The following is a 5,910-nucleotide window of genomic DNA, read 5'->3' as shown; positions in this document are numbered from 1 at the left end:
CAGCGATGCTCCTCCGCGCGATGCCGGAGCCATCAACCACCGAGGGTCGGCGAATCCAGGGAGAGCTCAAGAATCTCCTGGAAGGCGCTGCGGCCCGACGGGCCGAGAGCACTGCCTCCCGAAGGCAGGGATACCCCTCGGAACCTCATGCCGCGACTTCCCGGTTCATGCGGGAAGCCTCGGTCTACACCGGGCGCACGCGCAACACCGCGCCTGCGGCCCCGGGCCACCTCGGCAACGAACACCATCGACGCGACCGTCGGGCCCACCTCGACGAAAGGGTGCGCCGAGGCCACCACCCCAGGCGTGGGGGACGCTACGACAGCGGGGAGGATCGGAGTCCCTCGCCCGAACCACCCGGTCCGCAGGCCTTCAGTCGGGCCATCCGACGGGCGCCGTTCCCGACCCGGTTCCGACCCCCGACTACTATCACGAAGTACTCGGGGGAAACGAGACCGGAACTGTGGCTCGCGGACTACCGCCTGGCCTGCCAACTGGGTGGAACGGACGACGACAACCTCATCATCCGTAACCTCCCCCTGTTCCTCTCCGACACTGCTCGCGCCTGGTTGGAACACCTGCCTCCAGGGCAGATCTCCAACTGGGACGACTTGGTCCAAGCCTTCGCCGGCAATTTCCAGGGCACATACGTGCGCCCCGGGAATTCCTGGGACCTTCGAAGCTGCCGGCAACAGCCGGGAGAGTCGCTCCGGGACTACATCCGGCGATTCTCGAAGCAGCGCACTGAGCTGCCCAACATCACCGACTCGGATGTCATCGGCGCGTTCCTCGCTGGCACCACTTGCCGCGACCTGGTGAGCAAGCTGGGTCGCAAGACCCCCACCAGGGCGAGCGAGCTGATGGACATCGCCACCAAGTTCGCCTCTGGCCAGGAGGCGGTTGAGGCTATCTTCCGAAAGGACAAGCAGCCCCAGGCCGCCCATCGGAAGAGGCTCCCGAGGCGTCTACTCCGCGCGGCGCCAAGAAGAAAGGCAGGAAGAAGTCGCAATCGAAACGCGACGCCGCTGACGCGGACCTTGTCGCCGCCGCCGAGTACAAAAACCCTCGGAAGCCCCCCGGAGGTGCTAACCTCTTCGACAAGATGCTCAAGGAGCCGTGCCCCTACCATCAGGGGCCCGTCAAGCACACCTCGAGGAGTGCATCATGCTTCGGCGTCACTTCCACAGGGCCGGGCCACCCGCCGAGGGTGGCAGGGCCCGCGACGACGACAAGAACGAAGATCACCAAGCAGGAGAGTTCCCTGAGGTCCGCGACTGCTTCATGATCTACGGTGGGCATGCGGCGAATGCCTCGGCTCGGCATCGCAGGCAAGAGCGCCGGGAGGTCTGCTCGGTGAGGGTGGCGGCGCCAGTCTACCTAGACTGGTCCGACAAGCCCATCACCTTCGACCAGGCCGATCACCCCGACCACGTGCCGAGCCCGGGGAAATACCCGCTCGTCGTCGACCCTGTCATTGGCAACGTCAGGCTCACCAAGGTCCTGATGGATGGGGGCAGCTGCCTCAACATCATCTACGCCGAGACCCTCAAGCTCCTGCGCGTCGATCTGTCCTCCGTCCGGGCAGGCGCCGCGCCCTTCCACGGGATCGTACCTGGGAAGCGCGTCCAGCCCCTCGGGCGACTCGACCTCCCCGTCTGCTTCGGAACGCCCTCCAACTTCCGAAGGGAGACCCTGACGTTCGAGGTGGTCGGGTTCCGAGGAACCTACCACGCTGTACTGGGGAGGCCATGCTACGCGAAGTTCATGGCCGTCCCCAACTACACCTACTTGAAGCTCAAGATGCCGGGCCCCAACGGGGTCATCACCGTCGGCCCCACGTACAAACACGCGTTCGAATGCGACGTGGAGTGCGTGGAGTACGCCGAGGCCCTCACCGAGTCCGAGGCCCTCATCGCCGACCTGGAGAACCTCTCCAGGGAGGTGCCAGACGTGAAGCGTCACGCCGGCAACTTCGAGCCAGCGGAGACGGTTAAGGCCGTCCCTCTCGACCCCAACGGTGACACCTCCAAGCAGATCCGGATTGGGTCCGGGCTCGACCCCAAATAGGAAGCAGTGCTCGTCGACTTTCTCCGCGCAAACGCCGACGTCTTTGCGTGGAGTCCCTCGGACATGCTCGGCATACCGAGGGATGTCGCCGAGCACTCGCTGGATATTCGGGCCGGAGCCCGACCCGTCAGGCAGCCTCTGCGTCGATTCGACGAGGAGAAGCGCAGAGTGATGGGCGAGGAGATCCACAAGCTAATGGCGGCAGGGTTCATCAAAGAGGTATTCCATCCCGAATGGCTTGCCAACCCTGTGCTTGTGAGGAAGAAAGGGGGGAAATGGCGGATGTGTGTAGACTATACTGGTCTCAACAAAGCATGTCCGAAGGTTCCCTACCCTCTGCCTCGCATCGATCAAATCGTGGATTCCACCGCTGGGTGCGAAACCCTGTCCTTCCTCGATGCCTACTCAGGGTATCACCAGATCCGGATGAAAGAGTCCGACCAGCTCGCGACTTCTTTCATCACACCGTTCGGCATGTACTGTTATGTCACCATGCCGTTCGGTTTGAGGAATGCGGGCGCGACGTACCGACGGTGCATGAACCATGTGTTCGGCGAACACATCGGTCGCACAGTCGAGGCCTACGTCGATGACATCGTAGTCAAGACAAGGAAGGCTTCCGACCTCCTCTCCGACCTTGAGGGGACATTCTGGTGTCTCAAGGCGAAAGGAGTCAACCTCAATCCTGAGAAGTGTGTCTTCGGGGTGCCCCGGGGCATGCTCCTGGGGTTCATCGTCTCCGAGCGAGGCATCGAAGCCAACCCGGAGAAGATCGCAGCCATCACCAGCATGGGACCCATCAAGGACTTAAAAGGCGTACAGAGGGTCATGGGATGCCTCGCGGCCCTGAGCCGCTTCATCTCACGCCTCGGCGAAAGAGGTCTGCCTCTGTGCCTCCTCTTAAGGAAGACCGAGTGTTTCGCTTGGACCCCTGAGGCCGAGGAAGCCCTCGAGAACCTGAAGGCGCTCCTTATAAAGGCGCCTGTCCTGGTGCCCCCAGCTGATGGAGAAGCCCTCTTGGTCTACGTCGCCGCCACCACTCAGGTGGTCAGCGCCGCGATTGTGGTCGAGAGGCAAGAGAAAGGGCATGCGCTGCCCGTTCAGAGGCCAGTCTACTTCGTCAGCGAAGTACTGTCCGAGACCAGGATCCGCTACCCACAAGTTCAGAAGCTGTTGTATGCAGTGATCCTGACGAGGCGGAAGTTACGACACTACTTCGAGTCTCATCCGGTAACTGTGGTGTCATCCTTCCCCCTGGGGGAGATCATCCAGTGTCGAGAGGCCTCCGGCAGGATCGCAAAGTGGGCAGTGGAAATCATGGGCGAAACGATCTCGTTCGCCCCTCGGAAGGCCATCAAGTCCCAGGTGTTGGCGGACTTCGTGGCCGAATGGGTCGACACCCAGCTGCCAACGGCTCCGATCCAACCGGAGCTCTGGACCATGTTTTTCGACGGGTCGCTAATGAACACGGGAGCCGGCGCGGGCCTGCTCTTCATCTCGCCCCTCGGAGAGCACCTGCGCTATGTGCTACGACTCCATTTTCCGGCGTCCAACAATGTGGCCGAGTACGAAGCTCTGGTCAACGGGTTGCGGATCGCCATCGAGCTAGGGGTCAGACGCCTCGACGCTCGCGGTGATTCGCAGCTCGTCATCGACCAAGTCATGAAGAACTCCCACTGCCGCGACCCGAAGATGGAGGCCTACTGCGATGAGGTTCGACGCCTGGAAGACAAGTTCTTCGGGCTCGAGCTCAACCACATCGCTCGGCGCTACAACGAGACTGCAGACGAGCTGGCTAAAATAGCCTCGGGGCGAACGACGGTCCCCCGGACGTCTTCTCCCGGGATCTGCATCAACCCTCCGTCAAGATCGACGACGCGCCCGAGCCCGAGGCACCCTCGGCTCAGCCCGAGGCGCCCTCGGCTCGGCCCGAGGCACCCTCGGCTCAGCCCGAGGAACCCTCGGCCCCCGAGGCCGAGGTACTGGACGTCGAGGAGGAGGAGAGCGGGGCCACGCCTGATCGAAATTGGCAGGCCCCGTACCTGCGATATCTCCGCCAGGGAGAGCTACCCCTCGACCAAGCCGAGGCTCGGCGGGTAGCGCGACGCGCCAAGTCATTCGTCTTGCTGGGCGACGAGGAGGAGCTCTACCACCGGAGCCCCTCGGGCATCCTCCAGCGATGCATCTCCATCGCCGAAGGTCAGGAACTCCTGCAAGAAATACACTCGGGGGCTTGCGGCCATCATGCAGCGCCTCGAGCCCTTGTCGGGAATGCCTTCCGACAAGGTTTCTACTGGCCAACGGCGGTGGCTGACGCCACTAGAATTGTCCGCACCTGCGAAGGGTGCCAATTCTATGCGAAGCAGACCCACCTGCCCGCTCAGGCTCTGCAGACGATACCCATCACCTGGCCCTTCGCTGTATGGGGTCTGGACCTCGTCGGTCCCTTGCAGAAGGCGCCCGGGGGCTACACGCACCTGCTGGTCGCCATCGACAAATTCTCCAAGTGGATCAAGGTCCGACCCCTGAACAGCATCAGGTCCGAGCAGGCGGTGGCGTTCTTCACCAACATCATCCATCGCTTCAGGGTCCCGAACTCCATCATCACCGACAACGGTACCCAGTTCACCGGCAAAAAATTCTTGGATTTTTGCGAGGATCACCACATCCGGGTGGACTGGGCCACCGTGGCTCATCCCATGTCGAATGGGCAAGTAGAGCGTGCCAACGACATGATTCTACAAGGGCTCAAGCCTCGGATCTACAACGGCCTCAACAAGTTCGGCAAGCGATGGATGAAGGAACTCCCCTCGGTGGTCTGGAGCCTAAGGACGACGCCGAGTCGTGCCACGGGTTTCACACCGTTTTTTCTGGTCTACGGGGTCGAAGCTATCTTGCCCACTGACCTGGAATACGGCTCCCCGAGGACGAGGGCCTACACCGATCAAAGCAACCAAGCTAGCCGAGAAGAATCGCTGGACCAGCTGGAGGAGGCTCGGGACAGGGCATTACTACACTCGGCGCGGTACCAGCAGTCCCTGCGACGCTACCACGCCCGAGGGGTCCGGCCCCGAGACTTCCAGGTTGGCGACCTGGTGCTTCGACTGCGGCAAGACGCCCGGGGAAGGCACAAACTCTCGCCCCCCTGGGAGGGGCCATTCGTCATCGCCAAAGTTCTGAAGCCCGGAACATACAAGCTGGCCAACAATCAAGGCGAGATCTACGGCAACGCTTGGAACATCAAACAGCTACGTCGCTTCTACCCTTAAGATGTTTTCAAGTTGTTCATATACCTCGCATCCACGCAAAGTTTAGTCATCAAGGAAGGGTCGGCCTTGCCTCGGCAAAGCCCGACCCTCCCTCGGGGGCTAAAAGGGGGGAGACCCCCTCTGCGTCGAAATTTTCCTCGAAAAAGGATCTCTTTTTAGCAGAATTTCTTTCGTGCTTTTTGACTACTTCGAAAAGCGGATCCTGGAAACGACGGAGTACACGTAAGCAGCCAAGGCCGACCGAGCCGAGGGACTCCTACGCCTCCGGGATACGGATACCTCACTCATCACCTTCTGCGATAAGTAACTCGCGTTCGGATAAAGTGATTCCGCAGACCGAACAAGTCTTCACGTTCGGAAGCTCTTCTGCCAAGACGGTCCTTCAAGCCTTCTCGACTGAATCGGTGACAGGGCCTCATGGGCGGGCGAAAGTACGCGTAAGCGGCAAGGCCGACCGAGCCGAGGGACTCCCACGCCTCTGGGATACGGATACCTCACTCATCACCTTCCGCGAGAAGCAACTCTCGCCCACACAAACATCCCTGTTACCGACGGAAAGTCCAGATGCTCGAAA

The sequence above is a fragment of the Zea mays genome, chromosome 1 (assembly GCF_902167145.1).
Source record: "Zea mays cultivar B73 chromosome 1, Zm-B73-REFERENCE-NAM-5.0, whole genome shotgun sequence".
NCBI classification, from domain to species: Eukaryota; Viridiplantae; Streptophyta; class Magnoliopsida; order Poales; family Poaceae; genus Zea; species Zea mays.
This window is presented reverse-complemented; position numbering follows the sequence as displayed.